Here is a 27,895-nt window from a genome sequence, read left to right as displayed (position 1 = left end):
TCCTTAAAATTCTCAGCAGCTTTTCTTCTTCATCTCCCTTGAGATTATCGCTTATAATCACTGGATATTGATGTCTTTGATCTAGAAAAGAGTACCTCAAGTGAGACGGCAATTGCTTCAGCTCAAGTTTCTCCACTTTCTCTTCTTCCTCTTCTTTTTTCAGTTCCTCTCTTGCTGAATTTTCAGATAAAGGGATAATAGGCAGTGTTTCAAGTTGCTGAACATATTCCATGAATTTTTCTTCTCTTTTTACAGCAGCTTGTGAATTCCCTGCAACTATAATTTCCCTTAACATAGAAAATTCATCAACATTATCAATTAATTGAGAAAATGAAACAGATTCTAAAATATCAACTCTCATGCAAGTGCTATCATCACTAGGATGTTTGAGTGCTTCAAAAACATTAAAGGTAACCTTTTCATCCTGCACTCTAAGCATTAATTCCCCTTTTTGCACATCAATCAAAGCTCTCTCTGTAGCTAAGAAAGGTCTGCCCAATATTAAAGGAATATCGGCATCCACTTCCATGTCTAAAATGACAAAATCTGCAGGAAAAATAAACTTGTCAATTTTAACCAATAAATCCTCTACAATACCATATGGATAAGTATATGATCTGTCCGCAAGTTGTAGAGTGATGCTTGTTGGCTTGACTTCCTCTATTCCAAGTCTTTTCATGATGGCACGAGGCATAAGGTTGATGCTTGCCCCAAGATCACACAAAGCTTTTCCTATTGTGCAATTTCCAATAGAGCATGGAATGCTAAATGAGCCTGGATCTTTTAATTTTTGAGGCAGCATTCTCTGCAAAATAGCACTGCATTCTTCAGTCAAAGGGACTGTCTTGTCATTTTCTAACTTTCTCTTCTTGGACAACAACTCCTTCATGAATTTTGCATATGAAGGCATTTGTTCTAATGCTTCAACAAATGGTATGTTGATTTGGAGCTTCTTAAAGACGTCTAGAAACCTCTCATACAGCCTTTCTTGCTTAGGATTGGTGACTCTTTGTGGATAAGGCAGTCGCTTGTATTTCTCTTCATCTAGAGGCTTGTTTGAATCTTCTAAAATTTGCCTCTTTGTTCTTCTCACAGTTTTAGGGAAGGTATCCATTTCTGAATTTTCTTTTTTCGATAAGATGAAGTTCCCTTCCTCTAGATCAGATTTAATCTTCTCCTCTTCCTTGGTTTTCTCTCTTTTTTCGACTGGTTTTGGACTACCCGCAACAGCTCCACTCCTAGTCATCACAGCTTGGCATTGTTCTTTTGGATTTATAACTGTATTACTAGGGAATCTCCCATCTTCTCTGCTGGACAGTTGCTCAGCTAACTGTTCAATCTGTGTTTCCAACTTTTCATGGAAGATTCTTGATTCTTGAAGCTTATTTGTTTTACTTTCATAAATTGCATCATGGTTTCTTCCATTTCGTTCAGCCTTTCATTCAGTGGTTTAGAAAACCTCTAATTTTTTTGAAGTTGGTTGGCTGGATTTCCTTGGAAATAAGGTTGTTGTGCTACTGGTCCTGCATTTGAAAATGGAACAGCAGAGTTAGAATTTTTCCAATTAGAGTTCTGGTTATTCCAGCTATGTTGCTGCTGGTTTCTATTGTTAGAGAACTGAAAACCATGGGGAAATGAAGATTGTTGTCTCTAAAAATTCCCCATATAATTGACTTGCTCTTGAGATTCAGAATTATTTCCATCACAAGCTCCGTTTACATGATTCCCTCCATAAAAATCACACACAAGTAGAGTGTTCTGTATTGGTGCAGCTTGTAAGTTGCTGATTTGTTGGGTGAGTGCAGCTATTTGCTCAGAAAACAATTGGTTTTGCAGCTGATTTTGAGTGAAAAAGGTCTCAAGAAGTTTTGCCTCATAGCCATTACTCCTTGTTGATTGTCTCAAACTACAGCTTTGATGCATGAAAGAAGCCATCATATCTATAATTTCTTGAGCTTCTTCTAGTGATTTGGTGATTAAAGAACCTCCTCTTGCTGCATCTATCATGGTTCTAGTTGTTGGATTCATCCCATTATAGAAGGTTTCAAGTTGCATCCATTCCGGTATGCAATGATGTAGGCATCTTCTCAAGAGTTCCTTGTATCGCTCCCATGCCTCATATAAGGTTTCTCCTTCTTACTGCATGAAGGATGTGATCTCTCCTCTTAGCTTTGCAGCCTTAGAAGGTGGAAAATATTTAGAGAAAAATTTATTAACTAGATATGTCCAAGTAGTTATGCTCCCTTGTGGTTGGGCTTAGAGCCAACATTTTGCCTTGTCCCTTAAGGAAAATGGAAACAATCTTAATCTAATTGCATCTTCGCTGACTCCATTGATCCTTATAGTATCACATAACTACAGAAAATTAGAAATATACAAGTTAGGATCATCTGAAATTAAACCAGAAAATTGATCTTGTTGAACTAAGTGAAGTAAGGCAGGTTTAATCTCAAAATGGTTGGCTTGAATGGTTGGTCTAACAATAGAAGAATTGTATCCATGCATATTAGGTACTCCATAGTCTCCTAAAGTCCTTTGTCTATGTGGCTCAGCCATCTTTACTTCTAAATTTACAGATGAAGTTGGAGAATTGACTTGTTTTTCTGTTGAGTTTGGTGAAGAAAGTGTAAACTAAGAATTCTGGTTCTTTTTAGCCGAGTTCTCTGCCCTTAATTCGTTCCTTATCCTTCTCAAAGTTCTGTCTATGTCCGGATCAAATACAAGAACAAATTTGTCTTTATTCTTCCCATGTATATAACACAAGGAAAACTAAACACAAACACTAATACTTAAACTTTGATTAGAACACAGAGCAATGAAGTGCAGAGAATCTACAATCCAAATATTCTTCAAGAGCTAAAAGATAACCTCTGTTCATTTAAAAACAAAACAACAATGCAATATTCAAAAATTAAAATTACAACAACTAAGATATGTAAAATCACTACCAAAACTTAATACGAAATTGAACTATCAAACAAAACTGAATTAAAAATAGAAAATAAATGGTACAATCTAGCTATCCTCTAGTTACTAATGATGTTAAAAACTAAGATCTCCAGCAACAGCGCCAAAAACTTGATACACATTTTCTATCGTAGTACTTAAATCGTGTAATTCACTACTAGCAAGTGTACTAGGTAGTTGTAGCAAGTTATAAAATGTGGAAAACAGATTGAGTCCCAAATATCGTCCTCTAGGATCTTATTTTTAATCACTAATTCACAAGATAATAACCATTTGCATCAAACAATTCATTGAAACAGATTTCAATATGTAAGAAATTAAATTTCAAAATTAAAGAAATGAGATATTGTTAAAAACAGAATGTTAATTTGTAATATTTGAATGAATTACGAATGTAAGAAAAGTTAGAAACACATTACAATGAAATGAAGAGAAGCAAGAAGAAAAGAAGATGAAAAGCAGAGAGCCATCTCCATAACTTTGTCTTCTCCCAGATTCCTCTAGCAAAAAAGAACAAAAGTCGTTCCTCTCTTCTCCCTCTGACTTCCCTTGGAAGTTAAAACGGTTATAACTGAATACCAAAAATTAAAAAAATGATAAAAAGCTCTTTTTCTAAGTTTTTAATTCCTATTTATAGAGTTCCTCTAATTCTTCGACTTAACCCTTGGAATTCTAAAAGTTAGTTATCCCCAAGTATTCTGGAATCTTCTAAAAGTGATACAAAAGCTCCAAACGTCAATAATTGGCGAGAAGAAGAAGTTATAAAAATTGTAGAGTTTTGCGCCAAAACGCGCAGTGACTGAAGTGAAGGCGCGTAGTTGCACGCCTTGGCTGCAAGTGATGTGAGTTGCAACTCTCAGTTGCGTGCCAAGGCTTCAAGTGATGTGCATTTCAACGCACGCACATCACTTCAATGAACGCTTCTTCCATATGCTAAGCTTTGCGTTGCTACGCCATATGTTATGAGTTGCCACTCTCTATTGCGCGCCAAAGCTCCAAGTGATATACGTTTCAAGGCAATGGCAGTTATCCAGTTACAGTTGCTGGAGTGTTAACGCACACCACTCGGAGTAGCCACGCAGACACAGTGCTGTATTTTCTTCTTTTCACGTTCAAATGCCAATCACTTGGAGTTGTAAAGCCTAGCTCTTAGGATTTCTTCAAGCTTGATTCTTTGACTTTTCTTCTTTAATTTCATCTTTTAATTCTTCCTTTAAGCACTTTCAACAACTTTCTATCTTTTGCATGAACTCCTACAAAAAATCTAAACAATTTTTAATATTTCAACAAAACAACAATTTATACTAATTATTTAATTTTTGTGATCTTTTCAATTTTATTTTAGAACTATTTTCCTAATTATTAACCAAAAGCTATGCTAAAAACATGGTAAAATATGGATTTATCAGAATCCAAAATGAATGTGTTGAATTAATTATGGATCTGAATTTTGAGTATTTGTATGAATTAAGTGATTGATTCTGCAGATTCACATAGTGATTGAATAGAAATTTGATTAACTAATTATAGAGGAACTCTTGTCAATGAAAATAGAATTTGTTCTTTAGATCTGAATCAATTACCAGGAATATAGACGTCTTAGGGATAACATAACTTGATTCTGCAATCTTTTGGTTTCTAACACCTAATGCAACATTTAATTAAACCAGATCTAAGGAATTAGAGTGATTTGATTGAATGTTAGGTTCATTGAGTTAAGGAATTAACCTTTGAATAATATAACGTGAAACTGATTGTCATTTCTTCTAATTACTTGAAAGTTTAGAACCTTATTGATTCAACATTGAAGTTTTGGTGAAACAATTCCCTAACTATGTCTTCCACATCTGTTAATCACACATTTGCATGTTCAGTGTTCTATTTCCTTTCTGAATTTAATATTTGTTACTTTTAATTCCAAATTCCATCTAAAATTCATAAAGGTCAACTAATTGTAGCCTTGTGAAGTGATAATTGAGCATTTTTATTCCTTGAGGATGATACTTAGGACTCTAACACAGTTCTATCATTTTTATAACTAGCTACATCATCACTAGTACACTTGCTAGTCAAATTAACTTCTCTTCTGAAGTGTGACAAGTTTTTGGCGCCGTTGCCAGGGAATATTGTTTTCAATATCATTAGTAACAAGAAAGTAATTAGATTGAGCATTTGTTTTCTTTAAAGTTTCTGCAATTTTAGACTATATTTAGAATTTTTCTGTTTGCAATCAGTTGAATAGTTTATTCTATATTTATGTAGTTTTGATTTTTGATTGAGTTTATATTGTTGTAAGTAGTTAGTTTACATTTGTATACTGTGAATTAGTGGAGTTTTTCTGTTTTCTTTTGCTATATCTGTATTTTTTATTGTATATGCGTAGCCAAAAAAAAATAAAATCAACTCTGGTCTTTGATCCTGATTTAGATATAACCTTAAGAAGATTAAGAAGAGAGCCTAGAGCAGAAAATTTCTTAAAAAGTGATAGTGAATTAGAAGTTATCCATTCTCTAGAAATTCAGAATAATCCTATTTTAAAAGGAACACCTCCACCTTTAAGGCAACCAACTCCAAAAATTGAAATGGTAGAACAACCTAAGATGAGAACACTAGGAGATTATGCAATTCCAAACATCAGGGCTATAATTCTTCAATAGTTAGGCCAACTATTCAAGCTAACCACTTTGAAATTAAACCAGCCTTGCTACATTTAGTGCAACAAGACCAATTTTCTGGTGGAATTTCTGATGATCCTAATCTACATATTTCAAATTTTTTGCAGTTATATGATACCATAAGAATGAATGGAGTGAGTGAGGATGCCATAAGACTGAGGTTGTTTCCATTTTCTCTGAGAGACAAGACTAAATGTTGGTTACAAGCACAACCACAAGGAAGTATTACCACTTGGACAAAGCTTGTGAATAAATTCTTAACCAAGTACTTCCCTCCATCCAAAGCTACAAAACTAAGAGGAGAAATTACATCTTTCATGCAATAGGAAGGAGAATCGTTATATGAAGTCTGGGAAAGTATAAGGAACTACTGAAAAGGTGTCCACATCACTGTATTCCAGATTGGATGCAGTTGGAGACTTTTTACAATGGAATGAATACAACAACAAGAATCATGGTGGATGTTGCTGTAGGAGGCTCTTTAAACATTAAATCGTTAGAAGAAGCTTAGGGAATCATTGAGATGATGGCATCATCAATGTACTAGAACTCAAACTCAAGAAATGCAAGGAGAAGTCCTGGATATGAAACCAAGATTTTAGAAACTTTTCTTACACAGAATCAGCTGCAAAACTAGATGTTTTCAAAACAAATAGCTGCCTTGACTCAACAGATCAGCAATCTACAATCTGGAAGTGTGGGAATAAATCAACTAAGCTGTGATTTTTGTGGAGGAAATCATGCCAATGGTGTATGTGATGCATCTACAAGTGAACCACAAGAACAAGTGAATTACATGGGAAATTTTCAGAGACAACAACCTTCATTCCCACCAGGATTTCAATATTCGAATAATAGAAATCAGCAATACTCTAATTGGAATAATCAATATTCTACTGCTAAGAACTCTAACTCTAATTTGCCTTTTTTGAATGCAGGTCCAGCAGCACAACAACCTTATTTCCAAAGGAATCCAACCACTGAACCTCAAGGAAATCAGAAGTTTGCCAAGCCTATGACTGAAAGGTTGACTGAGATGGAGGAAACCATGTTGCAATTCATGAAAATAACTCAAACAAGCTTCAAGAACCAAGAAGCTTCTATGAAGAAGTTGGAAACACAAATTGGATAGCTAGCTAAACAACTGTCCAACAGAGATGAAGGGAGATTTCCAAGCAACACAGTAATAAACCCAAAAGAGCAATGTCAAGCCATAACTACAAGGAGTGGAGCTATAGTTGCAAGTCCCATACTTGCAGAGAAGAAAGCAAGTGATGCAGAAGAAGATAGAAGAATAGAACAAGATCTGCAACAAGGAAATTTCAAGTTATTAAAGAGAGAACATTTAGAAGAAAAGCTAGAAGTTCCTATAAATTCTGAGAGGAAGACTAAGAAGCAACTTTTTGAAGAAGCTTGCAAGCCAATAGATCCAGAAAAGTACAAGAGACTACCTTACCCTCAAAGAGTACAAAATCCAAAACAAGAGGAACAATTTGAGAGATTTCTGAATGTGTTTAAGAAATTACAAATTAACATTCCTTTTGTAGAAGCTTTGGAGCATATGCCATTCTATGCAAAGTTTATAAAGGAACTACTCTCCAGAAAAAGGAAGCTAGAGCATGATAAGACAGTGCCATTGATAGAGGAATGCAGTGCCATTCTAAAAAGAAAGCTTCCTCAAAAACTCAAAGATCCAGGATCCTTTAGCATACCTTGTGAGATAGGACATTGTACTGTGGGAAGAGCATTGTGTGATTTGGGAGCCAACATTAACCAAATGTCATTATTAGCTATCATGAAGAAATTAGGAATAGAAGAAGTGAAACCCACCAATATCATAATATATCTAGCTGATAGATCCTATACTTATCCTTATGGAGTTGTAGAAGATTTATTGGTTAAAGTTGATAAATTCATTTTTCTTGCATATTTTGTCATTCTGGACATGGAGGTGGATGCAAATATACCCTTGATCTTAGGCAAACCATTTCTTGCAATAGGAAGAGCTCTTATTTATGTGCAAAAAGGAGAGCTCATGCTTAGAGTTCAAGATGAAAAGGTAGTGTTTAATGTTTTTGAAGCATTGAAATATCCAGTTGAAGATAATACATGCATGGGAGTAGACATATTGGATTCTCTTATTACACATTATCCTATTAATGAAAATTCTGTGTTGAGAGAAACCATAGCTGCAGGGAGTATCAAATATGTGATTCATAGAGAAGAACATATTATGGAAATTGAGCAATAATTGGAACCTTTACCAATTCTAACCCCTGCAAAAAACTTAGTCAATGAAGAGCTGAAAAAGGAAATGAAAGAAGAGCAAATTCAAAAGTTAGAACTCAAGCAGTTGCCTTCTCACTTGAGATATGCTTTCTTGGATCAGAATCACCAAAATCTAGTCATCATTAGTAATAGTCATATTTTAATACATCTTTCTCTCTATGTTTTTGATTTAATTGAGTCTTTTTAGTATATTATTTTGTTGTGTTAGTTTAGATTTGTGTTGGTAAGTCATTTAGGATTTAAATTTAAATCTTTCTTAATTCCCGCCATAAATTCTTGTTTTGACACAGTTTCTTGAAAAGATCATATCTGGAGCTACACTACTCGGAATTGGACAAAATTGGTGTCCTTGGAAAGATAAGAGAGATATCTACAACTTCTCTGTTGCGAGAAAAGCCCAGTTCGAACATCTTCAGGCCCAAAACTGCATCACAATGTTGCGGTCCTGCAATGAATTTTTCAGAATTTGGTTTTGTTGTTGACATTACTTAATTAGGGTTTTAGGAACCTCGTTAGGAAGCTGGGCCTTAATTAAGCCCAATTATTTTGTCTTTAAATAGGGTTTATGATTTCGTGTGGGGATATTCTTCCCTCTTTTTTGCCTTAATTTTCAGAATTTTAAATAAAAAGCTTTCGTAAGGATTCCTCTCGTCTCCCTCTCTTTTATTTTCGGAAACTTCATCCCCTTCTCTAATTGGTCGAGCAACATGATTATGAAGCAAGGCTAATTCATCAACCGGTTCAAGGTTTCAAAAACTACATTGCATTCGAGTTTCAAAATAGGTTTTATCGAATTCCTCCTTTCCTTCCTCTTTTCTAATTAGGTTAATTACGTTTTTCATGATATGGAATTTTTGTTGCATCCTAAATAGAAAGAATAGGTTAATTTCATATTTGAATTAATTGGATTCACCTAATTTAATCAATCAATTGTTCTAAATTTTGTTAAAGCATTGGGTTTGCGATTGCGGTTCTTGTTTTGATGAAATTCATAATCTAGATTTAGATTTTAGGGTTGTTGATGCGCATTGAATTAGTGTGATTGGAAATTCGTTGAGATCATATTTGTGTGAACGACGAGAATTGCATTATAGAGATTGAGATCTTGAATTGGTTGAATTTCATAATCCTTAATTTTTGTTTTTGTTATTTTGGCGTTTAAATTCAAAACAAATCCTCCCCCAATCTAATTTGAAATTGCATGATGGAACTAAAAATAAAATGCATTTTATGTCCTTGAGAGATGACCTAGGTTTGCTTCTTGTATTGCACAAATTTTTGAGAAAATCTAGTTTGTTTGATACCATTGCGACGTGGTTATCAAAATGGCGCCGTTGCCGGGGACATAAGTCATTTTGTTTTTATTTCATCATTCTGTGATTGTGTGTTTTTGTGATTCACTCTTCTGCGTTTGCGTTTTCGTGTGCATTTTTGTTTGTGTTTTCGTGTGCATTTTCTTGGGCATTTTCGTTTTCGTCGTAGGGATTCTGTTTGTCTATTTTTTTTTGTTTATTACATTTAGTTTTGCAGATTTAATTCGTGTTTTTAGTGTTTAGTTGTGTGATTGGTGCCATTGTGGTCAATTGTGTGTGGTTGGATGCGAAAAACAGAGGACTAGTAGGAATAGAAAACATAGATGTTGCATAATTGCTATCAGATTTCACTGTTCATCGTGCACTGTTCACATACTGGTCACACACTATTCATGCACTATTCATCCAATTTTGAAAAATTCCAAAAAAATAGCTAGAGATTGAATTTTGATCTGAATTTTTGTGTCCACATTTCTTTTAGTGTCTATTAGTGTTTAGAATTGGTAGATTGTAAAAATCATTTATAGAAAAAAAGATACATTTGGTGGCCGAGAAAATTTTTGCGAAACTTCAAAGTGGCATAACTTTTGCTAGAAAACTCAGAATTGAGCTTATTGCATATGCATTTGGGGTAGAAAAAAATTTCCTATTTAATGCAACCTGCTTTGCTGGTTGAGGCTGCCCAGAATTTCAAAAATTGCTTGTTTTCTAAAAGTTTTTTATTTTCAGTATTTATTGACCTATTTTTCTTGACTTTAGGCTTCTAGTTCCCATAGCAATTCAATTCAAAAAAATCTGAAAATTTTTGTGGTGTTTTCCCATACCAAAAAGAGATTTATCATGGTCCCTCTTCATTCATATCTTGCATTTTGATGGTACTTGCTTTGTAAACTGACTTTGTGCATTCATTGAGTATTTTCTGTTCTTGTTGGTTCTAACCTTGAATGACCAGGGCCAACCCTGTTATATTGCATGAACCTGACCCTGAAATAGAAAGAACACTTCGGAGGATAAGATCTAGCAAAAACAGTGGTAGTGGTAGTGGTAGCTTACTTGGTGATTCTGAAACTATTACTGTTATTCCTGTTGTTAGGGAGAACATGGCTGATAATCCTGAGCTAACTATGAAGGAATTGGCCACACCTAATGTTGTGTATCAGTCATGGTGTGTCCAATATCCTGAAGATGAAACAACCTCTTATGAGCTTAAATCTGGACTTATCCATTTGTTGCCAAAGTTTCATGGACTTGCAGGTGAAGATCCTCACAAGCATTTAAAAGAGTTCCATGTGGTGTGTTCTACTATGAGACCACAAGGAGTGCCTGAAGACCATGTCAAGATGAAGGCGTTCCCCTTCTCCCTGGATGGTGTTGCGAAGGATTGGCTCTACTTCCTACCTTCAACAATCACCACATGGAATCAAATGAAGAGGTTATTTCTGGAGAAATTCTTCCCTGCCTCCAGAACCGCTGTAATAAGAAAAGAGATTTGTGGTATAAGGCAGCTGAATGGAGAGACCTTGTATGACTACTGGGAGAGATTCAACAAGCTGTGTGCTACCTGCCTTCACCATCAGATAAGTGAGCAATTACTAATTCAATATTTTTATGAAGGGCTAACTTTGATGGACAGGAGCATGATAGATGCAGCAAGTGGAGGAGCATTGATGGACAAGACACCACAGGCTGCGAGACAGCTTATTACAAACATGGCAGCCAACACTCAACAATTCGGATTCGGAGGAGCCGCTAAAGGAGTGAATGAGATAGCACTTGGTGCTGGTATTGGTGCTATTTATGGTGTGGAAAATCAAAGGCTGGAAAACAAAATCAATGAGCTGACCACCACGGTGAGGCATTTGGCAATTGGCCAACAACAAGTGAATCCAGTAAGTGAGCAGCTAGCAAGAGTCTGTGGGATATGTACTTCCACTGAGCATCCTACATATTCATGTCCTACCCTGCAAGAGACGGATGCGAATGTTTCTGGAATCTACACCAACCAACAGCAGCAATATAGATCTCCACACCAACAGTAGAATTATAACCCGTACTCCCAGACATATAATCCGGGCTGGAGAGATCATCCAAACCTGAAATGGGGGCAGCAGCAACAAGGTCAACAATCTTCATTTCAACCTGTTGCAGGCAAATATCAGCCTCCATTCAGGCAACAGCCACCTCCACCTTCAACACCTCCTCCTGCACAAAGGAGCGAGCCATCATTCCAAGAGATGATGCAACAGATGGCTGCAAACAACCTGCAGTTTCAACAGAACATGCAAGCAACCGTCCAGGATTTGAAGATTCAGGTTGGACAGCTAGCCACTCAAGTGAGTCAGATTCAGTCTCAAGGCTCCAGTAATTTGCCTTCTCAAACAGTCATGAATCCAAAGGGCAATGTGAGTGCTATTACCCTGCGAAGTGGAAAAGAGTTACAACAGTTGTAGCTGCAGCACCAGATTCTGAAAATGAGAGTAGTGCCACTGAAAAACATGTTCCGTTGCCTTTCCCGAGCAGACCAGCAGCAACAAGAAAAAAACCAGAGACGGACAATGAGTTGCTGGACATGTTCAGCAGAATATAAGTAAATATTCCCCTCTTTGACGCCATCCGACAAGTTCCAAAATATGCAAAGTTCCTAAAGGAATTGTGCACCAACAAGAGGAAACTAAAGGGCAATGAGAGAGTGAGCATGGGAAGAAATGGCTCTGCACTCTTCCAGAATAAAAATGTGTCTGCAATCATTCCACAAACTTGCTCCCTGAGTTGCCACAGAAGTGCAAGGATCCAGGAACTTTCACCATCCCTTGCACTATTGGAGAGGAAGTTTTTACAAATGCTATGCTGGATTTAGGTGCTTCAATTAATGTTATGCCTGCATCTGTTTTTAGATCCTTGCAGATTGGAGATTTGATTCCTACAGGAATTGTAGTCCAGCTAGCAAACAAGAGCACTATGCAGCCACTTGGTGTCATAGAAGATGTTCTTGTCAAAGTTGAGGACCTCCTTTTCCCTGCTGATTTTTATATTCTAGAGATGGAGGATGACCTGCCCAGCCATGCTACATTGATCCTATGGAGTTTGGTGACAATTTGGTATAGTTCAACATTTTTGAGGCAATGAGACACCCAACAGAGAACCATTCTGTTTTCAGTTTGGATGTTATTGATTTACTTATTGATGATTGTACAAATTTAGATGATTTGTTTGCTGATTCCTCAGACCTTACTGACCCATCATGTGCTTGTGATTATTCTTCTATGTGTGCTGTTTGTAGTGTTGATGTTGCAGGTGCAGCAGATATGGTTACACCAGTAGATGATTCACTACCAGTAGTTGATCTAGCTCTAGCTCCATCTCCATCAATAGAGCTTAAGCCTTTACCTGCACATCTAAAGTATGCTTACCTAGAGGACAACCAGCGACTTCCTGTCATTATAGCTCGGGATCTCAAATCTGATCAAGAGGAGAGATTACTGCAGGTCTTGAGAGATCATAGGAAGGCCATTGGTTGGACCCTTGCTGATCTTCCTGGAATTAGTCCTACCATTTGTATGCACCGAATTTTATTGGAGGATGAGTTTCGACCTGTGAGACAGCCACAGAGGCGACTCAACCCTACTATTCTAGATGTTGTGAAGAAGGAGGTCACAAAGCTACTGGCAGCAGGTATTATTTATCCTATTTCTGACAGTAAGTGGGTTAGTCCTGTGCAGGTGGTCCCAAAGAAGACTGGGATGACTGTGGTGAAGAACCAGGATGATGAGTTGGTTCCAACTAGAGTTCAAAATAGTTGGCGAGTTTGCGTAGATTACAGGAGACTTAACCAGGCAACTCGCAAGGATCATTTCCCTTTTCCATTCATCGATCAGGTATTGGAAAGGCTGGCAGGTAAATCCCATTACTGCTTTTTAGATGGATTTTCTGGGTACATGCAGGTTCATATTGCACCGGAAGACCAGCACAAGACCACATTCACCTGCCCATTTGGCACATTTGCTTACACTAGGATGCCATTTGGCTTGTGCAACGCTCCAAGCACCTTTCAGAGGTGTATGGTTAGTATATTTTCTGACCTTTTGGAGAGTTGCATAGAGGTGTTTATGGATGATTTTACTGTCTATGGTTCTTCATTTAATGCATGCCTAGAGAATTTATCTAAGGTGTTACATAGGTGCATCCAAACTAACCTTGTGTTAAATTTTGAAAAGTGTCATTTTTTGGTCACACAGGGTATAGTCTTGGGTCACTTAGTCTCCAGTCAGGGCATTTAGGTTGATAAGGCTAAAATTGATATCATTGCTTCTCTACCTTACCCCACTTCTGTGAGAGAAGTGCGTTCCTTTCTTGGACATGCAGGTTTTTACAGGAGGTTTATACAGGACTTCAGCAAGATTGCATTACCATTGTCCAAGCTGCTGCAAAAGGAAGTAGAGTTTATTTTTGATGAGCCCTGTCAGCTAGCTTTTCAGGAGCTGAAGAGGCGGCTGACCACCACACCCATTGTTCAGCCACCTGATTGGGAGCTTCCTTTTGAGCTCATGTGCGACACATCCAACTTTGCACTTGGAGTTGTTTTAGCTCAGCGGGTTGGGAGACTTTCTCATGTTATAGCCTATGCTTCTCGCACGTTGGATGCAGCTCAAGTTAATTACACCACTACTGAGAAAGAGCTTCTAGCTATTGTATTTGCCTTAGATAAATTTCGTTCATATTTGCTAGGCTCTAGGATTATTGTGTTTTCTGACCATGCAGCTTTGAAATTCTTGTTGAAGAAGCCCGATGCTAAACCTAGATTGATCAGGTGGATGCTTCTCCTTCAGGAGTTTGATGTTGAGATCAGAGATAGGAGTGGTGCAGAGAACTTGGTAGCAGACCACTTGAGTAGGATTGAGGGAGGGAATGTTGATCCCTTTCCTATTAGAGATGATTTTCCTGAGGAGCAGTTGATGCAGTTGCATGATATTACTCCTTGGTTTGCTGATATTGTGAATTACTTGGTTGCAGGTGTCTTTTCTCCAGATGCATCTAGAGCACAGATAGCCAAACTGAAAAGTGGGGCTAAATATTATGTTTGGGATGACCCTTATTTGTGGAGATTTTGCAGTGACCAGGTAATCCGCAGGTGCATTCCAGATCAGGAGATCCATTCTGTGCTTCAGTTTTGTCATAGTTCACCTGTGGGAGGACATTATGGATCATACAGGACAGCTAGGAAGGTGTTGGAGAGTGGGTTTTACTGGCCTACCATTTTCAGAGATGCACATTAGATCTTTAGCACCTGTGAGCAGTGTGAAAGAGCAGGGACGGCCATTACACATAGGCATGAGATGCCCCAGCAACCGATCATTTTCTGTGAGGTTTTTGATGTTTGGGGTATTGATTTTATGGGTCCATTCCCTGCATCTTTTGGTTACACATTCATTTTACTAGCTGTTGATTATGTTTCTAAATGGGTGGAGGCTAAGGCCACCAAAACTAATGATTCCAAAGTTGTTCTGGATTTTGTTAGATCCAACATTTTTTGCAGATTCGGTGTGCCTAAAGCCATTATCAGTGACAGGGGAAGCCACTTCTGCAATAGGAGCATGCAGGCTTTGCTTCATACGTATGGGGTTGTGCATAGAGTGTCTACAGCTTATCATCCCCAAACTAATGGGCAGGCTAAGGTTTTTAACAGGAAAATCAAGCAGATTTTGCAGAAGATAGTACACCCCAATAGAAAGGATTTGAGCAAATTTTTGGAGGATGCTCTTTGGGCCCATAGGACGGCTTACCGGACACCGATTGGGATGTCCCCTTACAGGATTGTGTTTGGTAAAGCATGTCATCTGCCCGTTGAGATCGAGCATAGAGCATATTGGGCGGTTAGACATTGTAACTTAGAGTTTGAACAAGCAGGTGTGGAAAGGAAGCTTCAATTACAACAACTTGAGGAGCTTCGCTTGGAGGCCTATGAGAGCTCGAAGATCTATAAAGAAAAAGTCAAACGTTTTCATGATAGAAATATTTTGAGAAAGGAGTTCAAAGTGGGCCAACAAGTGCTTTTGTTCAATTCCCGCCTAAAACTTATAGCCAGTAAACTTAGATCTAGATGGGATGGTCCTTTTGTTATTACTAATGTGTTTTCCCATGGTGCAGTTGAGATTAAGAATGAAGTTACCGGTAGCATTTTCAAGGTCAATGGACATCAACTCAAGGAATTTCATCAAAGTCCAAAGTTGGAGGAGAAAAATGTAGAAAGCATAGCCTTGGAAGCACCAACCCTTGGACCTTGAGGGAGTTCTTTCCCCATTCTGTATTCTTTGAAATTGTCTTTGTTGTGTTGCTGCATTGATGGCAATGTGATTTTTAGTGTGGGGGGAGTTGCATGCATATTGTGTTGCCATTTTCTGTTTTCGTTTTTCTGGTTTGCTGTTTTCATTTTCTGTTCTGCTGTTTCTGTTTTCATTTTTCATTTTCTGCTGTTTCTGTTTTGCTGTTTTCTATTTTCATTTTTTCTGCTGTGCTGATTTCTACAGATTTCGTTTTCTGTTCTGCAGTTTTTGTTTTCTTTTTCTGCTGCAGTTTTCGTTTTCTGTTGCAGATTTCATTTTTCTGCTGCTGTTTATAATTCTATTTTCTATTTTTCTGCTATTTTGGAGTACGAATTCTGCATGTTTTTGTGCCTCTACTTTTCTGTTTTGATGATGTTTTGTTGGAGTAGTTACACAAATTTTCATTCTTTCCTTTTAATTTCTAGATGTAGGAATTGTGAAAGTTGTTACACCATTTTTAGTTGATAGGTTGCAATACTTGATATGAGTCATTTTTACATTTTTAGTTGAGCAAGTTACTTGAAAAAGGATGAGTTTGATTCATTAATGATAGAATATGAACCTTGTGAGAATTTTGAGCATATTTTACGTCTTTCTTGTGTGATTTCACTCATGTTGCTAGATTACCTTTGGTTTTGCCTTGTATCTTTTTGAAGCTTCTTGTCACATGCATTATTGATATGATTTAGGCCTTCTTTCAAAATGTAGCCACTTTGCCAAATTGACTTACCTCGCATTAATTCCACTTGTTTACCCCCTTTGAGCCTTTATAACCCTTCCTTGACTTTAGCTTATTATGAACTATAAAAAAAAAAAAAAAAGTAAAAAAAAAATTAAATAACCATGATGTTCCATAACCTTAGAGATTAAAGGAGCTTTGGAATTGTTTTGGGAATGGGTCTTTAATAAGTGTGGGGGTACTTCTAGGGAATGCTTATTCTAAATTGTGGATATTGATGTTGAGTTGTTTGGTATTAAGTGAAAAAAAAAATTTTAAAAAAAAGTGTTGCAAGACATAAGATTTAGGAGATGTTTCAAGGGGTAATCCCTTTGCTTATTTGAACTTATTCCCCATTGCTCCTCTTTTCTCTTTGGTTGTTTAGCCTTAATATCTTTCTCACCTAACCTTTACCTTGGCCACATTACAAGCTAAATAAAAGTCCTTTTGATCTTTAATTGCATGTGTTTCAAGTTGTGGAAATTAGAAGCTTGTCAAAACTTAAGTGTGCTAGTTTTCATGTTGTGATTAAGTGTAAACACTAGCCGAATTTTTTTTTTTGAGAGTTAAGAGCTATATACTACCTTCTGAGGTTCTATCATTGTTGAATCTTTCTTTATTTTGACTTGTCTTCTTGCTTACTCTTAATGTCATTTGTGTCTCATAGATTGTTTGTTGCCTTTATTCTAGAAGTGTTTGTTCTCTTTCTTTATTCTTTGCATTGGAAATTCATTAGAAAGTTTTGAGAATTTTTGTAAGTTTTGCCCCGGAGTGCAAAGGATTAAGTGTTGGGGTATTTGATAGTCATATTTTAATACATCTTTCTCTCTATGTTTTCGATTTAATTGAGTCTTTTTAGTATATTATTTTGATGTGTTAGTTTAGATTTGTGTTGGTAAGTCATTTAGGATTTAAATTTAAATCTTTCTTAATTCCTGCCATAAATTCTTGTTTTGACACAGTTTCTTAAAAAGACCATATCTGGAGCTACACTACTCGGAATTGGACAAAATTGATGTCCCTGGAAAGATAAGAGAGAGATCTACAACTTTTCTGTTGCGAGAAAAGCCCAGTTCGAACATCTTCAGGCCCAAAACTGCGTCACAATGTTGCGGTCCTGCAATGAATTTTTCAGAATTTGGTTTTATTGTTGACATTACTTAATTAGGGTTTTAGGAACCTCGTTAGGAAGCTGGGCCTTAATTAAGCCCAATTATTTTGTCTTTAAATAGGGGTTATGATTTCGCGTGGGGATATTCTTCCCTCTTTTTTGCCTTAATTTTCAGAATTTTAAATAAAAAGCTTTCGTAAGGATTCCTCTTGTCTCCCTCTCTTTTATTTTCGAAAACTTCATCCCCTTCTCTAATTGGTCGAGCAACATGATTATGAAGCAAGGCTAATTCATCAACCGGTTCAAGGTTTCAAAAACTACATTGCATTCGATTTTCAAAATAGGTTTTATCGAATTCCTCCTTTCCTTCCTCTTTTCTAATTAGGTTAATTACGTTTTTCATGATATGGAATTTTCGTTGCATCCTAAGTAGAAAGAATAGGTTAATTTCAGATTTGAATTAATTGGATTCACCTAATTTAATCAATCAATTGTTCTAAATTTTGTTAAAGCATTGGGTTTGCGATTGCAGTTCTTGTTTTGATGGAATTCATAATCTAGATTTAGATTTTAGGGTTGTTGATGCGCATTGAATTAGTGTGATTGGAAATTCGTTGAGATCATATTTGTGTGAACGACGAGAATTGCATTGTAGGGATTGCGATCTTGAATTGGTTGAATTTCATAATCCTTAATTTTCATTTTTGTTATTTTGTCATTTAAATTCAAAACAAATCCTCCCCCAATGTAATTTGAAATTGCATGATGGAACTAAAAATAAAATGCATTTTATGTCCTTGAGAGATGACCTAGGTTTGCTTCTTGTATTGCACAAATTTTTGAGAAAATCTAGCTTGTTTGATACCATTGCGACGTGGTTATCAATTAGCAATGAACTCATGGAGGAAGAAGAGGAAAAGCTGCCGAGAATTCTGAGAGAACAAAAATCAACAATAGGCTGGAACATTTCAGATTTGAAAGGTATAAATCCTTCTTTTTGTAAACATAGAATTTTATTTGAAGAGAAATTTAAACAAGTTGTGCTGCCTCAAAAAGGGTTAAATCTAGCCATAAAAGAAGTGGTAAAGAAAGAAGTCATGAAGTTGCTAGATACAAAGATTATTTATCCAATTTCAGATAGCCAATGGGTTAGTCCAGTCCAAGTTGTCCGTAAGAAAGGAGGGATGACAGTTGTACCTAAAGAGAAGAATGAGCTAATACCTACTAGAACTGTCACTGGCTGGCGCATGTGTATTGTCTACAGGAAATTGAATGATGCAACTAGAAAGGATCACTTTCCACTACCATTTGCTGACCAAATGCTAGAAAGACTTGCTGGACATGCATTCTATTGTTTCCTTGATGGATACTTAAACTACAATCAAATAGCAGTGGAGCCTATGGATCAAGAAAAGACTGTATTCACATGTCCATTTGGAGTTTTTGCATATAGAAGAATGCCATTCGGATTGTGCAATGATCCTGCTACATTTCAAAGGTGTATGCTGTCCATCTTTTCTGATTTGGTAGAGAAAATCATTAAAGCGTTTATGGATGACTTCTCTATTTTTGGCAATTTATTTGATGATTGTTTGGCTAATCTGTCCACTATTTTGCAGAGATGTCAAGATACTAACCTTGTGTTGAATTGGGAAAATTGTCATTTCATGGTCCAAGAGGGCATTGTCCTTGGCCATAAAATTTCAGAAAAAGGAATAGAGGTGGATCAAGCAAAAATAGAAGTTATTAGTAAACTGCCTTCACCAATTAATGTCAAGGGAGTTAGAAGTTTTTTAGGTCATGCAGGCTTTTATAGGAGGTTTATCAAAGACTTCTAAAAAATTTACTTGTGAAAGATGCTGATTTTGTATTTGATGATGCTTGTTTGCATGCAGTTTCTGTTTTAAAAGAAAAACTTATTTCTGCACCTATTCTTGCAAAACATGATTGGAATTTACCTTTTGAATTGATGTGTGATGTAAGTGATAGTGCAGTAGGTGTTGTTCTAGGATAGAAAAAGGATAGAAAATTGCATGTCATTTATTATTCCAGCAAAGTTTTAAATTCTGCATAAGTAAATTACACAACTACTGAGAAAGAACTCCTTGCCATTGTATTTGTTTTTGACAAATTTAGATCATATTTGATAGGAACAAAAGTCATAGTGTATACTGACCATTTTGCACTTAAATATCTACTGTCCAAGCAGGTTGCCAAGCCAAGATTGTTGAGATGGATTCTCTTGCTGCAGGAATTTGAATTGGAAATTAGAGATAAAAAAGGAAAGGAAAATGAGGTAGTTGATCATCTGTCCAGACTTCCATTGGAAAGTCTAACCCCTAACTCCTTAGAAATTAATGAAGAATTCCTAGATGAAAGACTGTTTGCAGTAGAAGACATGCCTTGATTTGCTGATATTGCAAATTTTAAGGCCACTCAACTTATTCCAAAGAGACTCACTTGGCAGCAAAAGAAGAAATTCTTACATGATAGCAAATTCTATGCGTGGGAAGACCCTTTCTTGTTCAAGATTGGGGTGGATGGTCTACTTAGGAGGTGTATCCCATAAAGTGAGCAAGCTGAGATATTATGACATTGCCACAATTCAGACTATGGAGGCCACCATGGAAGTTCAAGAACTGCTGCAAAAGTCTTGCAGGCAGGTTTCTTCTGGCCTACACTCTTCAAAGTTGCCAAGAAAAATGTTGAAAGCTGTGATAAATGTCAAAGGACAGGTAACATCTATAAGAGGCATGAGATGCCATTGACAAACATTCTAGAAGTGTAGTTATTTGATGTATGGGGAATAGACTTCATGGGACCTTTTCCCACCTTATTTTCTCATGAATACATTCTAGTGGCAGTTGATTATGTTTCTAAGTGGGTGGAAGCCATTCCAACAAGAACAAATGATGCTAAGGTAGTACTCTCTTTTATAAGAAGAAACATTTTTGCAAGGTTTGGAGTACCCAGATTTCTAATCAGTGATGGAGGTGCACATTTATGCAAAAAACACATTGAGTCAGTACTAATGAAGTATGGTGTGAAACACAAGGTTGCTACTTCATATCATCCACAAACAAGTGGACAAGTTGAAGTATCAAACAGAGAAATCAAGCAGGTCTTAGAAAAAGTAGTGAATAATTCAAGGAAAGATTGGTCAAAGAAGTTTGATAACTCTCTATGAGCATATAGGACTGCCTTTAAGACTCCAATTGGTATGTCACCCTACCAATTAGTCTTTGGAAAGGCATGTCACTTACCTTTGGAGTTGGAACATAAAGCTTATTGGACCACTAAATGGCTGAACTTTGATTGAACAAGTGCTAGGAAGAAGATAATGTTACAGTTTCATGAACTGGAAGAGTTCAGACAGCAAGCCTATGAAAATGCAAAGTTATACAAAGAAAAAACTAAGAATTCATTATAGGTTCATTCTGCAAAGAGAATTTAAACCTGGACAGCAAGTGTTGTTGTTTAATTCTAGACTGAAATTATTTCCAGGGAAGCTTAGATCAAGGTGGTTTGGACCCTTTCTGATGAAAGAAATATCTCCCTTTGGAGCAATTCTAACTGAGGATCAAAAGGCAGGGAGAGAATTTATGGTAATGGCCAAAAGTTGAAGGTTTATCATGGAGAGGAATTTACAAGGAACATTTCTTATGTCAAATTGGTTTCTTTTGAGTAAGGAACATTTAACGTCAAGCTAGTGACGTTAAAAGAGCGCTTTGTGAGAGGCAACTCACATTTCTGAACCATTTTAAGCTTTTTGCATTACATTTGAATCTGTATTATTCATTTTGTTCAATTTCTACAATATTCTTTCTGTGTTTCTGCTGAAATCTGAAGTTTGAGGTTAATCTGTTAAATGATTTAAGATTTGATGTTATGAGTGTGTATTGAGAGGATTAGAGTTGAATAAGTGAGTTACTTGAGGTATTAAAAAGCTTTGATTAATGAAAAGAATCACTATTTTAGGGCAAAGTAGTCACGTAGAGGCTGCTATTAATGTTTCCCTCTGAAACAATCACTTTTACTAATAAAAGTGATCACGCAGAGGCATGAAGAGTAACACACTCCTCTGGAACACTCACTCTTACTGATGAGAGTGAGTACGCAGAGGCTGATAGGAAAATACACCCTTCTGGGACATTCACTCTTACTGATAAGAGTGACCACGCAGAAGTCTGAAGGAGAAACCTCCCTCTGGAACACTCACTTTCCTTGAAAAAAGTGGCCATGCACAGGTACGTATGAAATATCCCTCTGTGTGTTCTCCCTTTCATTGATAAAAGTAATAACACTCAGGAAAGAAGCTTGCGCGTTGTCACTTTGCCCAGCAATAGTAACAACGCACATTTCAATTATAAAATCAAACTCTCTGGAATGCTCACTCTATCCAGAAATAGTAAACACGCTGGTTGTTTTTAATTTTATAACATTCACTTTTCTTTTTAAAAGTGATCACGTGCACACGCGTGGCTATAAATATAGCTTAGAGTGAACATGCACACACTCTTAGACCTAAAACTCACATTTCCCTCTACGCGAGCTCTCTGATTCTCACCCTCTGTGTGCCGACCCAGAACAAATTCTTCTTTCCCATACTCGAGTCTACATTTCTGCATCTCCATCCTAGATAAATTTATCTTTATTTCTGAAATTTGTGGTTGAGGTTTTGTACAATTGAAAGTTTTGGGAAAAAGTCGAATAGGGCAAATAAGACAATGTTCTAATGTTATTTGATTTAAACAGGGAACTAAAAGATAGTGTGACTAGGTTTTCACTTTAGTTTATGCTTTCATTAAAAAATTTGAACTAGATTGTAGCTTGTACATGAACAATCTTTCTGCAGAATTTGAGTTGACCTAAACAGACTTCAGTGAAAATGTTGGATTGAAAATTTTTGAATATGATTATCTGAAATTAGTTGATGCTCTGTATTAGACTAAATATTGAAAAATGTCATGATAATTACCTCTGCATTATTATGATGAAATTATTATTTTTTACTAAAAATGAGTGGATTGAAGAGCTTTGTTGAAAAATTAATTGAAACCTGAAAGTGTCCTTCTGCGTTACTTTGTTGTACTGTTATAATGTGCATTTTAAACTTGCAATTTAGGGATAAAAACTAAAAATCTATCTTAGTTTGATTGCTAAATGCTTTGCATTTGTAAGTCTGCATCTGCGTATGAATAACTTCATTATCCTGACAGCAGACTTGAACCTCTTTATTTTGTTAAATTGATTCTCCATTCCAGCAATCTAAAATGGCAAGAACATCTAACAACACTCTAGTAGGTTCTTCAAAGGGCACTCCAAGAACAAAGAGGAGTAGACTAGATGGAGCCTTAGCTTCAAGACTTATTGAAATGCATGATCCCAGATTCAGGAGCATTGCTCATGAGAATTACTTCAGGGCCAACATACTGAGAAAGAAGATAGTCCCAGACAGGGCATTTAAAATTGCTGCAGGCAATTACCCTGAGTACAAAGAGGAAATCCAGAAAAGGGAGTGTAACTCTTTCTGCTCAATGACTGGTATGGGCTAGAGAGAAATCACACAGGAATTTTATGCCAACGCCATGAGATTCAAGGGAGATCAAATCCCCAAATATCATACAATGGTCAAGGGGATAAGAGTTGATTTCAGTGCTGCTAAGATCAACAGGGTGCTGAACATCAACACTGAAAGGCAACTTGGACAACTGGACTTCAGTGTCTTCAAGAATAGTCCAGACAAGGACTATGTAGAAATCCTACAGAAGATTGGAAGACCAGGGACAACATGGTAGCTGAACTAGGCAAAGAAGCCCAAGTGCATCATCACCAAAAATCTACTGCCATTTGCTAAAGTTTGGAGCACCTTTATCCTGAACTCTTTCATGCCAGTCAAGCATAGTTTAACCCTAGCAGTAAAAAGAGAAAAACTGCTATTTGCTACTGTCAATGACATGTACATTGATGTGGGAGAAGTGATCAGTGAATGTATTTTGAATATTCTAAAAACAAAGAGAGATTCACTGGCTTTTCCTTCTTTAATAACTATACTTTGTGAGGAGGCAGGGGTAGAGATTGGTGATTATCAAGAGAAGATCAAAGTTGTACCCTCTATCTCAGTTGCAATATTGAAGGAGATCTATTGATAAAACTATATTTTACCATGTTTTAAGCATAGTTTTTGGTTAATAATTAGGAAAATAGTTCTAAAATAAACTGGAAAAGATCAAAAGAATAAAATAATTAGTATAAATTGTTATTTTGTTGAAATATTAAAAATTGTTTAGATTTTTGTAGGAGTTCATGCAAATTGAAAGTGCTTAAAGGAAGGATTAGCAGCTGAACTTGAAGAAGAATAGTCAAAGAATCAAGCTTGAAGAAATCCTAAAAGCTGGGCGTTACAACTCCAAGTGATTGGCATTTGAACGTGGAAAGAACAAAATACAACATTGGGTCTGCGTTGAAACGCACATCATTTGAAGCTTTGGCACGCAAGAGCACGTTGCAACTCATAGCATATGCAGCCAAGGCGTGCATCCTCGTGCCTTTACTCCAGCCACTGCGCGTTTTGGCGCATAATTCTGCAATTTTCATAACTTCTTCCTTCCAATTCTGGATTCTTGGAGCTTTTTTATCACTTTTAGAAGATTCCAGAACACCTGGGGACAACTAACTATCAAAATTTCAAGGGTTAAGTCGAAGAATTAAAGGAAATCTATAAATAGGAATTAGGAACTTAGAAAAGGAGGTCTTTTGCCCTTTTTTTTGTTTTCTTTTCATTTACACACCTTAGGAGAGTTAGAGAGGGAGATTGGGGGCGACTTCCAAGCTCTGGACCTTGAGGAATCAGGCTGGGGATTGGATTTATGAAGAAATTCTGCAGCTTCTCTTCTTCTATTCTTTCTCTCTCTTTTTCTTTTAGGAGCATGTTCTGATTTCTTTTTGTTAGGGATCCATGGATCCAAATTTGATATTGTGATGTAATTTTGGATGTGGACCTTGAAGTTTTAATTGAATTGAGTATGTGATTCTGTTCTTAATGTAGTTGTGAACTAATCCTTCATTCAATTGAATTTAGAGGAATCTTCATCAATGGAAATTAAGTTTATTTCTCAAATCTGAATTATATGCCTAGATTATTGAGATCTTAGGAATAAGTATCATAATCTAGTAATCCTATAATTTCCAGAACTTAATGCAATATTTGGTTGAATTTCACCTAAGGAATTAGGGAGGTTTAATTAGATATTATGATCAATAAGGCAAGGAATTGTCCTTTGGTTAAAGAAGTGAAATTGATTATCAATCAATTAAAATTCTTAAGAGTCCAGAACATTATTACATTGTAATAGAAAATCTGGTGAAGTGATTTCTAACTATTTTCCATATAGAATTTTAATACAAAATTTGTATTCTGTTTTGCTGTATTTTTTAGATTTCTGCACTTTATTGTTTTTGTTCTCAAATGATTCGAAACATCTCCAATATTCGTTTGGCTCAACTAGTTATTGATTTGTGAAGTGGTAATTGATAGACCTAATCCCTGAGGACGATACTTGGGACTCACATTGATTTCCAAATTTTATTACTTGCTACAACTACCTAGTACACTTGCTAGTTAGTTCTCCAATAATGTAACAAGTTTTTGGCGCCGTTGCTGGGTTATTTACTTTCAATATCATTAGTAGCAGAGAGATGGCTAGATTAAGCATTTCTTTTTGTTATTTTGCTTTCTAATTTTTTTGCATAATTTTTTTTCTACATTTTGTGTAGTTTTCTGCATAATATCGTTTTGCATTTTTCTGCATAGTTGTAAATCTCATTCTGCATAAATTTTTATGTTTTCTGCATGTTTTGTTTTATAACTTTTTGCATAATTTTATATTTCATTTTGCTTAGTTACTGATTTCATTTGAATTTTGTTTACTTTCTTTTTGTATGCAAGGAAAAACTAGAAAAATAAGTTGCTCTATTGTTTGATGGCAACCAGCATGTATCAGAATTTTCATCGAAGCCAAGTTGCAAGAGTAGGAGCTTATGAAGGAGATGCTTTTGAAGCTTTAATTAATAATTTTCAAGCTGGAGTTGCCCAAATTATCCTCTTGATATGTAATTTTTACAATGGAAATGATGAATCCATATTTTTACTAATATTTTAGCATAATTCTAGCTCATTTAATAAGGAAAATATATGAAGAAAGCAGAAAAACTCAGAAAAAGAGAATGATTGAAAGTTTTATTTCAATTTGTAGTTATTTTCGCATTTTAGAATTTATGCTTAGTTCTTAAGGAATTTATCTTGTTTTTAAAGGAATAATCTGAGCAAAAGTCATGGAAATGGATTATCAATGGAAAGGAAGAGGAAGAATGGCAATGTTGGACTCCAAAATACAAGAACTATGGGATGCAGCCTGGGCGTGATCACTATTGTTAGTGAAAGTGATCATTCCAGAGCCTAAAGGAGAAGAAGAGCCTGTGCATAATCACTTTTATTTATAAGAGTGAGCGTTGCCAGTGTGCGTTGCCAGTGTGCGTTATCACTTTCATCAGCGAGAGTGAGCGTTCCAGAGAAGACTCCATTCCTAATGAGCTGCGCGTTGTCACTTTCGCCAACGAAAGTGAGCGTTCCAGAGGCACTTGTATCAGGACAGCTTGCGCGTGGTTACTATTACTCACGAAAGTGATCACGCGCAGCCCTTGACCTCCTGCGTTGCCACTATTATGAATAAAAGTGAATGTTCCAGAGAAGCCTTCAACTCTGCAAGTTGCGCGTGGTTACTCTTGCTCTTGAAAGTGAACACACGCACTACATAAAGCTTCTGCGTGGTTACTCTTGTGAAGAAAAGTGACAACGCGCAGAACTGGGGTTTCTATATATACATGATTGAAGCGCGAAAACTGGGATCTTTTGCTCATTTTCTGTTTTGTTAGTTAGATTCTCGTTGAGAGAGAGTGGAGAGAAGATTGGGGTCGAATCTTGAAGCTCCAAGAAGAGGGATCGGATTAGAGCTCGTGGCCATGGCTGCTCTGCATTCTTCTTCATCTCTTCTTCTTCTTTCTCTGTTTTTGTTGCAATGTGTGCTTAATTTCCCATAGTTAGGGGTTTATGGAACTCGAATTGATGTGTTGATTCGACTTTATCTTTTGAACTTAAAGTTCTTGGATTAATTGAGTTGTTAATTCTGCTTTTCATGCAATCTTTGAATGGAAATTCATTTGATTAATCAAGAGGAATCTTTACCAATGGGAATTGGATTGTTTGCTCCGATCTGAATTGGCAACCAGAGTTTAGGGATTCTTAGGGATAAGGAGACCTAATTCTGCAATCTTATAGTTCTAATTCTTAATGCAACTTGAAATTGAATCTCACCTAAGGGATTAGGGAGGTTTAGTGGATTGTTAGGGTCAATGAGTTAAGGAATTAACCTTTGGCTATTACTATGCGAAACTGATTGTCAATTAACCAAGTTCTTGAATGTTCAGAGGCATAATTGAATTAATACTAATATTCTTGTGAAGTAAATTCCTAACTATTCTTCATTCCTATCTCATTTCATTACATACTCTGTTTTTCTGCAAGTTCTTTACTTTAATTGCTTTTGTTTACTGCTGTTATATGTTACAAATCTCATTCCAAAATTCGTATGGCTCAAATGGTTATAATTCTGTGAAGTGGTACTTGAAACCTAAATTCCCTGTGGAGACGATATTCTGATCTTAAATTTACTCATCACTTGCTGCAATTCTAGTGCACTTGCTAATGTTAGATTGCAAACAACAAGTTTTTGGCGCCGTTGCCGGGGAATTTGAGTTTCAATATCATTAGTAACATAAGAATAGCTAGATTGAGTATCTTGTTCTCTGAATTTCTGTAGTATTAGTCTGTAGTTAGACATTTTGTCCATTCTGCATAATTCTGCAACTTTTAAACTTGTGTTTCAATTACTTTTACTGATATTTGCTGCATAATTTTCGTGGTGCAGTTCTGAATACTAACTTGTAGTTTACTTTTGCTTCATTTTGAATTGTATATGCGTGGCAAAAACAAAAACAAATCAACTCTAGTCTTTGATCCTGACATAGACATAACCTTAAGAAGATTGAGAAAAGAGTCTAGAGCAGAAAAAGTCATAGGGAGTGATAGTGAGTTAGAAGCTGTCCATTCTCCAGAATCTCAGAGTAATCCTAGAGTGAAAAGAACACCTACATCTTTGAGACAACTAAATTCAGAAATAGAGATGGCAGAACAAAATAGAATTAGACCATTAGGGGACTATGCAATTCCTAACATGCAAGGTTTTAACTCTTCTATAATCAGGCCAACTATTCAAGCCAACCATTTTGAGATGAAACCTGCCTTGTTACACTTAGTCCAACAAGATCAGTTTTCTGGTGGAAATTCTGATGATCCTAACTTACATATTTCAAATTTTTTACAGCTATGTGACACCATAAGAATAAATGGGGTTAGTGAAGAAGCAATCAGACTGAGACTATTT

General features: G+C 36.3%; 2 non-coding genes and 1 pseudogene across 2 annotated transcripts; 2 read left to right on the top strand and 1 right to left on the bottom strand.

Annotated features, from left to right (window-relative positions):
• Positions 1-2,065: 2,065 nt before the first annotated feature.
• LOC113870513 lies at positions 2,066-2,172 on the top strand. The gene has a single exon (XR_003505537.1). It is a non-coding gene; the product is annotated as a small nucleolar RNA R71 (small nucleolar RNA).
• Positions 2,173-5,932: 3,760 nt separating this feature from the next.
• On the bottom strand, positions 5,933-6,038 carry LOC113870498. Its single transcript, XR_003505522.1, has one exon. It is a non-coding gene; the product is annotated as a small nucleolar RNA R71 (small nucleolar RNA).
• Positions 6,039-10,911: 4,873 nt separating this feature from the next.
• Positions 10,912-15,396, top strand: LOC113869205 (annotated as a pseudogene).
• The last annotated feature ends 12,499 nt before the right edge of the window (positions 15,397-27,895 follow it).

The sequence above is a fragment of the Abrus precatorius genome, unplaced genomic scaffold (assembly GCF_003935025.1).
Source record: "Abrus precatorius isolate BTA unplaced genomic scaffold, Abrus_2018 Scaffold6, whole genome shotgun sequence".
NCBI classification, from domain to species: Eukaryota; Viridiplantae; Streptophyta; class Magnoliopsida; order Fabales; family Fabaceae; genus Abrus; species Abrus precatorius.
The sequence above is the reverse complement of the archived record's forward strand: the minus strand, read 5'-3'. Positions and strand labels throughout refer to the sequence as shown.